The following is an 8,931-nucleotide window of genomic DNA, read 5'->3' as shown; positions in this document are numbered from 1 at the left end:
AGCTTTTGATATTTGCCAGGCCCTGTTCTAGGACCTTTCTTTCCCTGTCTCCTGTAATCCTTGGGTCTACTCCGTGAAGTAGACACTGTTCCCATCCCACGTTACTGATGAAGAAGCTGAGTCTCAGGGAGCCTGGGAAACGTGACTGGAATTGTCCAGCCTGGAACTAGAGGAGAAAGGGTGTGATCCCCTACGATCTGAGTCTGGGGCCCTTGTTCAGAACCTCCACACGCTTCTTCCCTGCTGGGTGTCCTGAACGTCCCCCAAACTATGGGAGAACGAAAAGAATTATTAAAGCACTTTGTCCATGTGGTGTTAACTATGTACTCTTTCATACTTTGAAAGAAAAGATAACTCCCAATATAAAACTGTGTTAGGGCACTCAAAAAGGAAAAGCTACTCAATTGATTTTCTGAGTTACATTACCCTAATATGAGAAAAACAGATGAAGATAGTCTAAAAATGAAACTGTTAATGTGAGATAACAGAAAATATGCATTTGGGTCTCTGCCTCCAGTCCCTGGCACAGAGCTCCTAAAATCCTTATAAATTCCTAAGCAATGAGGGCACCAGGAGCGTCGTTTGCTCTAATGCGGTGACTCTGGGTGGCTCCTGGATGGCGGCTGGTCACAGAGAGACCGAGCCGTGATTAAATGCTTGGGACTTTCAGCCCCATCCCCACCCCCCAACTTCTCCAGGGAGGGGAGAGGGACTGGAAATGGTGTTAATGATCCATTTTTGCCTATGTGATAAAGCTTCCATAAATATTTCAAAGTATGGGCTTCTGAGAGCTTCCAGGTGGGTGAACAGATCCACACACCAGGAGGGTGACACAACCCAAGTCCATAGGGACAGAAGCTCCTGCTTTTGGGACCCTCCCAGATGTCTTCACCGGGCGGTTCATCTGTATTGTTTATCATATCCTTTAATCAACTGATAAACATAAGTCACAGTTTTCCTAAGTTCTGTGAGCCACTCTAGCAAATAAATTGAACCCAAGGAGGGGATCCTGGGAACCTCTGATCAGTAGCCGAAGCACAGGTGACAACTTGGCCTTGTGATCAGTGTTTGAAGTGGGGTGGGGGCAGCCTTGTGGAACTGAGTCCTTGACTGGTGGGGTCTGACGCTCTCTCCAGGTAGAGTGTGTCAGAATTGAGTTAAATTCTAGGACACCTAGTTGGTGTCACAGAGAATTGCTTGATGGTGGGGGAAATCCCCACGTTTGGTAATCAGAAGTGAAGTGTTCTGTGTGAGTAGTAAAAAAGACACACAAGAGAAATGTAAATTTTCCCAATACAATAACGATAATGGTCCAGAGGCCACATTTGACTTGCATATCTGTGCCTGCCCGAGGCAGCTATACTACTAAAGATATCTATATTACTAAGAGGGGCACACATTACTAGCTTCACTTACTCCCTACTATCTTATACTTGACTGGTTCACACATCGATATTATTTGCTGGTTCCTGAAGATATTTGAGTTGACACTAGTGTCACTTATGATTGTACATATGTAATCAGAAATACAATTTATTAGATTCTTTTCATTTGTGGATACAACTCTTGAAGTTTGTAAACTGTCACTCTTTTCAATTTGGTTAACTATGGGTTTTGAATTCTGTTCATGAGAAGATGCACATGGGGCCACCAGAGAGTTAGCCTGTCATTCACCAGCACTTACATCTCCCAATTGTGTTCTCTGATTATGAAGGTAGACTCTTCTACATATTAGGGGTGAAATCATGAGCTGTCAGGATAGCCATAAATGTGGAGAGTCATAAATGACTTGGTATGTGCTAGCAAGTATAAGACAATCACCTACCACAGCCAAGTAAGGCTTCATCTAGAATGTATTAAGGGGCAGAGCTATTAGAAATCAACACATTGAAAGCAACAAGAACTGGCCCCAAGAGTGAAGAAAATATGTTAACATAAAAAAAAGAAAGCCTAGAAAATTCAGTCTTGGGATGTTTTGTGTACTACTTACTGCTCCGTATACCTAAGCAGGCCCGGAGGGCATTGGGGGACTGAAGAATCAGTGATGTTCCTAACTGCATCACAGATTCGTTACAGAAAGTTTAGGTTCAGCAGATTTAAAAGGCGAGATGCAAGTAATTCATTAAAAATATATATACCAAAAATATATTAAAAATTGTAAAGGGTATTTTTGTGTGAAATGGGGCCGACTATAATTGTCTGGAATTTATCCCACCCCTTGGCAATACTTGGTTGGATAAATCATTAATGCGCATATCACAGTTTTGCAAAAGAATTTACAAAACAAGACAAGGCGTCTTCCTACCCATAAGGTCTTTGCAAACTTGTCTGCCTGTGGAAGATTTGTAAATGTGAGAATGAATGTGCAAAAAAGAATCCTAGGTATAGGAATGATGGGCCTTTCTTGCAATTTTAGAGAGAGAACTGTACCCAACACACAGGGTAACTACCAAAGAGCCCTTGGCTGGTGCTATGTGCATAACTAGAATGCCTGTGCATGACCAGTAGCATTTCCCAAGGGACAGGGGCTGGATTTTCTATTGGCAAACTAGAAATATTTGAGCTAAACTAATTTGTTAAACTATGGTTGTGTGTATGTTGAGGGCAGGGAAAGGAGACCTGTGGTGCATTATTATACTCTGCTAAAATCAGAAAGCTGGAATTGTCAAACTTGCTGCACAGACTCCAGACAGTATCTCCCTAAGCCCATATACAGTAAAGAGATTCTTTCATGGAATACTTTCCCATTAATAGGTAGGAAATGAAAACCCTGAAATCTGAATAATGTTAATTAGCTGCTGACAACATATCAGATGAAGAACTATCTCCACCATGTCTGGTCTACTGTTTGTGTCTGATGGAGGATGTTGGAGGTGGCAGGTTTTCAGCAGAAAACAGGAACATGGAAATTAAGGAAGGCAAAGGATGGCCAGTGGGTCTTGGTCCTATTTACATTGAAAGGCTGTTTGGGAGTTTTTTCAATATCCATGTTTATGTGAATTTCAATATTTAATGCTGAAGTTAGTGTTAGAAAGACTATCTTATATATATAAAAAAGTAGTTAGTTACATGGTTTACATGTAAACACTCAAGGGTCTTGAGTGTTTGCCACTTTATCCCAGGGTTGTATGGAAACTGTGCTGGGAATTTTATCTGCATGACAGGTGGCTGAATGCGAAAAATTGGCAGTTCAGATGAACATCTTGTGGTCCTAAGACTGGAAATTGTAAAACTACTAGAACTTAATATAGGGAAAAAGTTTCTTGACGTTGGTTTGGGTGATGGTTTTGGATTTGATACCAAAAGAACAGGCAACAAAAGCAAAAATGGACAAGTGGGCAAAGGACCTTTTTTAAAAGGAGCTATACAAATGGCCTACAGGTACATGAAGAGATGCTCAACATCATTAATCATCAGGGAAATGCAAATCAAAACCACAATGAGCTATCACCTCACACCTTTAAAATGGCTCGTATCAAAATGTCAAAAGATAACAAGTGTTGTTGAGAATGTGGGAAAAGGGATACCTTGTACTCTGTTGGTGGATGTAAATTGGTACAGCCCCTATGGAAAACAGTATGGAGGTTTCTCAAAATATTAAAAATAGAACTGCCATATGATCTAGTAGTCCCACTTCTGGCTATATTTCCAAAGGAAATGTAAATCAGCATCTCAAAGAGATATCTGCACTCCTTGCTCACTGCAGTGTTATTCACAGTAGTCGAGATACAGAAACAACCTAAGTGTCAGTGGATGAATGGATAAAGAAGATGTGGTAGAGATAGAGATACAGAGATATACACACACAAACACTCAATGGAATACTATTTTGGTTTAAAAAAGAAGGAAATTCAGCCATGTGCAGCAACATGGGTGAACTCAGAGGCCATTATGCTAGGTGAAAAAGCCACAGAAGGAAAATACTGAATGATCTCATCTATATGAACAATCTAAAATAGTCAGACTCATAGAAGTAGAGAGCAGCATGGTGGTTGCCAGGACTGGGAGAAGGTGGAAATGGTGAGCTGTCGGTCAAGAGGTACAAAGTTTCAGCTATGCAAATGAGTAAATTCCACAGATCTAATGTACAGCAATGTGACTACAGGTAACAATAGTGTATTGGACGCTGCAATTTGCTAAGAGGGTAGATCTTAATTATTCTTACCACATCAGAAAAAAAAAAGAAGAAAAAGAAAGAAAATGGTATCTATGTGAGGTGATGGATATGTTAATTATCTTGATCGTGGTAATTATTTCACAATGTGTATGTAGATCAAAATATCAAGTTGTACACTTTCATCTGTCAATTATGCTTCAGTGAAGATGGGAAAAAAACCATTTTATGATGAAAATTGAAAACCCATCAGGGCACACAGGCTCTCCCAGCTCTCTCTTGCAGGTGCCTTGGCCCCCTCACACCCCTCTCCCATTATCTGGACAGAACATGGCTGACCTTCTGGAGCGAGGCCGGCTTCGCTTCTTGGCTTTACAGTCTGCTACTTGTTTGTTTCCTCTGATGGTTTATTTTGACTTTAACTCTACCAGGCAACAGATATTTGTGTTTTGTCCAGGGCTCAGCAGTCATGAAAATCTCTATTGTACCCAAATCGGGGGTATTTTGTTAAGAATAGATCACCCCATGTTCCTTGTGCCAGCCAGAATTTTACGTGTGTACAGGCAAGTCAAAAGTAGCACAGACAACTTAGCCAAATGGATCCAATGGGTGTGGGGCTTGAGGAGACTGAGAGGGAGAGAAGGGCCTGGATTTCCTCTGAGATTGGCCTCCAGCCTGGGCAAAGTCTTCGATGTGGCCAAGGGAGTCCCTTTGTCTTGAAAACTTAATTTTTTTTAAATGGTAAAGATCCTTGAAGGAGACTAAGAAGGATAATTGAGTTTCAGAGACAATGTTAAATTGTTTCAAGTACTTAAAACTAGTGGAGCTACGGCAGGATCACTGCCATTTCTTCCTTCTGCATATACTTTCCTTTTTGGCTTATTGCTGTGAGTGGGAATTAAGTCATTGTCAGGCTGCGCACCCGACTTTCCGTGAATTCTGTTCCATGTCCTGAAAACTGCTTCGTATTCTCAACAACTCAAAAGCCAAAAACGTTTTCTAGAATTAGTGATTTTTAAATTCACATCTTTGGCTACCGTTGCCTCACCTTTTCTATTTGCATATTTTATCATAATAATAATGGAGGGAGGAGAAGGCCATTTAAAAAAGAAACATGAAGAGAGCAACTAAACCAAGCAGTGATCCAAGAGTTTGCTCTCTGGTCAGTCATCTAATTGTTTCCCTGATGAATCCACTCAGACTTACTTTTCAATGTTGATTTATTTATAGGACACGAACTGGTAATTAGTTATTGACTGTGGGGAAAACAAATTACTTATAAAGCATTTGTTCTATGATGTCACATGATACAGATGAGCTTTAGCATGACCCATGACCTTTCAAAACAGCTTAGTTTATACCTTTGCACAAAAGTCCCCAGTGGCTACAGTGCTGCTTATGATTAATCCAGTTCTAAGTCATTTGAAAACAATCATCCTGAGAACAGATTTTCTTAAAAATAAGCTGGTGTATGTGGTGAAACAATAGCTGAGAAATAGAGTTAAAGAAAGAAATGAGAAGATTTTGACAAAGAATTTTTTTCAAAGTGGTAACAAGAGTTTGTGAATTTCTAAATGTTCCATTTACTCTCTGCCCAGCCATGCCTACTCTCTCCTTGCAGTGACCTTGAACCTATTTTTGATATGCCTTTGGATACGTCACTTCATCTCTCTGCACATCCATTACTATTTTTTCTCAGCCCCACCTTAAAAGTAGCATGTTTCCAGGTGCTGCTGGTGCTTGGGTCAAGATTAAGGAATATGTGAAAGTTTCAAGATGGACTTAAAATTTCAAAATAAAATGAGTGGTTTCAAAAATATTCGAAAAAAAATTGCCTCCGCTTTTGAGGTTGTCACCATATCTGCTGTCCATGTAAGTCATTCATTTATTCTTTCAATCAGTAGTTCTTCAGGACTTTTTATGTGCCCTGTTTTGCGTTTATCTTGGCAAACAGTCAATACATTGCTGCCCTCCTAGAGCTAACAGCCGTGGCCTGGAGCTCATGTGAGCTTCTTAAAAGACTTTAAAAATGTTCTCTGGACCAATAAGACATGTGAGCCTGAAAAAGGTACTTAAATAAATGTGTCCTTCAATATCCTTCAATAATCTGGTTGAGGGAAATCAATAGGATTCTACAAAAGAGAGTAATTAATGGTAGAGACACTGAACGTAGAATTTTGTAATTTGGAGTTTCTACTGGTGATCAAGTGGCTGTTAATTTTAAGGGAAAGGGGAATAGTGAGAGGATGTCTCCAGTTCTCAGCTCCTCTTACTGACGGAAAAATGTATGAAGGGAGGATCTCTATGCTTTCCACCTTCCTCTTTGATCACAAAATGGCAGTGTTTCTGAGCTTTGCTAATGTAGTAACTTGACTTAAAATGGAATTGGGCAGAACTGTTGTAGGGAAATCAGAATAAATGATGTGGAAGAAACTTAGCATGTGAAATAAAACCAATGAGCAAAGAAAAATGACCTGATTGTCCAGAAATTTGCATTTCTGGAGGGTGAGCTTGTGCCTAGGTCTTGAATATATTTGAATGTTTACAATTCAGTGAACTTTTCTAGAACTTTCAAAACATAAGAGCTGGTAGACACCTTGGGAGGAAAAGAAGCTGATGAGGCTGGGGAATAAGCTGTGGTGAGATAATGAAGGGCACTGCCTACTGGACTAAGGAGTTCTTTTGTTTGTTTGTTTGTTTGTTTTTATCATCTTTATTGGAGTATAATTGCTCCCTTCCCCCTCCCCATATCCTCAGGTCCATTCTCTAGTAGGTCTGTGTCTTTTTTCCCATCTTGACCCTGGGTTCTTCATGACCTTTTTTTTTTTTTTCTTAGATTCCATATATATGTGTTAGCATACGGTAATTGTTTTTCTCTTTCTGACTTACTTCACTCTGTATGACAGACTCTAGGTCCATCCACCTCACTGCAAAAAACTCAGTTTCGTTTCTTTTTATGTCTAATATTCCATTGTATATATGTGCCACATCTTCTTTATCCATTCATCCGTCGGTGGACACTTAGGTTGCTTCCATGTCCTGGCTATTGTAAATAGAGCTGCAATGAACATTTTGGTACATGACTCTTTTTGAATTATGGTTTTCTCAGGGTATATGCCCAGTAGTGGGATTGCTGGGTCGTATGGTAGTTCTATTTTTATTTTTTTAAGGAACCTCCATACTGTTCTCCATAGTGGCTGTATCAATTTACATTCCCACCAACAGTGCAAGAGGGTTCCCTTTTCTCCACACCCTCTCCAGCATTTATTGTTTGTAGATTTTTTGATGATGGCCATTCTGACCGGTGTGAGATGATATCTCATTGTAGTTTTGATTTGCATTTCTCTAATGATTAATGATGCTGAGCATTCTTTCATGTGTTTGTTGGCAATCTGTATATCTTCTTTGGAGAAATGTGGACTAAGGAGTTTTGATTCTCGTCCTCACTGGGGAGCCACTGGTGGGTCTTTATATGTATGTATATATATATATATATATATATACACATACATATATATATATATATACATTTATTTATTTATTTTTGGCTGCATTTGGGTTTTTGTTGCTGCGTGCAGGCTTTCTCTAGTTGCAGCGAGCTGGGGCTACTCTTCGTTGCGGTATGTGGGCTTAGTGGTGGCTTCTCTTATACACATACATATATATATATATATATACACATTTATTTATTTATTTTTGGCTGCATTTGGGTTTTTGTTGCTGCGTGCAGGCTTTCTCTAGTTGCAGCGAGCTGGGGCTACTCTTCGTTGCGGTATGTGGGCTTAGTGGTGGCTTCTCTTGTTTGCAATGTACGGGCTCTAGGTGCGAAGGCTTCAGTAGTTGTGGCACACAGGCTCAGTAGTTGTGGTGCACGGGCTTAGTTGCTCTGTGGCATGTGGGATCTTCCCAGACCAGGGCTCAAACCCATGTCCCCTGAATTGGCAGGCAGATTCTTAACCACTGTGCCACCAGGGACGTCCCACTGGTGGGTCTTTAAACAAGGGGAGTGACAGGTATAATCAGATTGTGCTTTGTAAAGATAACTATAGCAGTATTTTGTAGGTTGACAATGGAGAGGAAGGAGCATGTTTAGATACTAGGGGCTGTCTAGCTAGTCAAGAAGCAGATCCAATGGTTTAAACAAGACTTAATTGTGTAGATTAAAACAATGTCAGAGAGATGGAAAGAGATTTGAACGGTAGTTAGAAGTATAGTCAATAGGACTCAGTGATTGCTTTGGGCTTTGAGAGAGTCCTAAATTAGGTGACTGGGTAGATAGTCACATTATTATAACTAAATGAATTATATCATAGAGAGAATATGAGTTTAGGGGAGGAAATAGTTTATTGGGATTGGGGGTGCCTGGTGCCTGTAAAATATCAGCTGGAAAAGACTAGTCATCAGATAAGAATGAGGAATTAGCACTTGAAGGAGAAAGAAAGCGTTTCATGGTTCGGGTCTAGATAGATAGCCGGGAGTGGGCAAGTGCAGGGGTATCGGTGGAGGACAGTTTATTTCCTAAATAATTATCACCATGGTAATAACAATATTCTCTGTATGGTGACTAATATTTTCTTACAACAATTGCTTTCATGTAAATTGTGTCTAAGGGCATCATGATTAAAATGTCCTATCATAGTGTTCTGGAAACATGTAATCCAAGTAAAAGAGATGTCTTTTTGGTACAAAGGTGGTTTAAAGGCAAGTTGTCTTGGCCTCTCCCTCTACTTCCATCCTGACATTAACCTTTACATCCTCCTGAAGTTTAAACCTATTTCTGGACAAGAAAGTGAGAAGGGAAGAAAGCCAGGGAAAGT

This window comes from Physeter macrocephalus, chromosome 7, assembly GCF_002837175.3.
Source record: "Physeter macrocephalus isolate SW-GA chromosome 7, ASM283717v5, whole genome shotgun sequence".
Taxonomy (NCBI): domain Eukaryota; kingdom Metazoa; phylum Chordata; class Mammalia; order Artiodactyla; family Physeteridae; genus Physeter; species Physeter macrocephalus.
The sequence above is the reverse complement of the archived record's forward strand: the minus strand, read 5'-3'. Positions refer to the sequence as shown.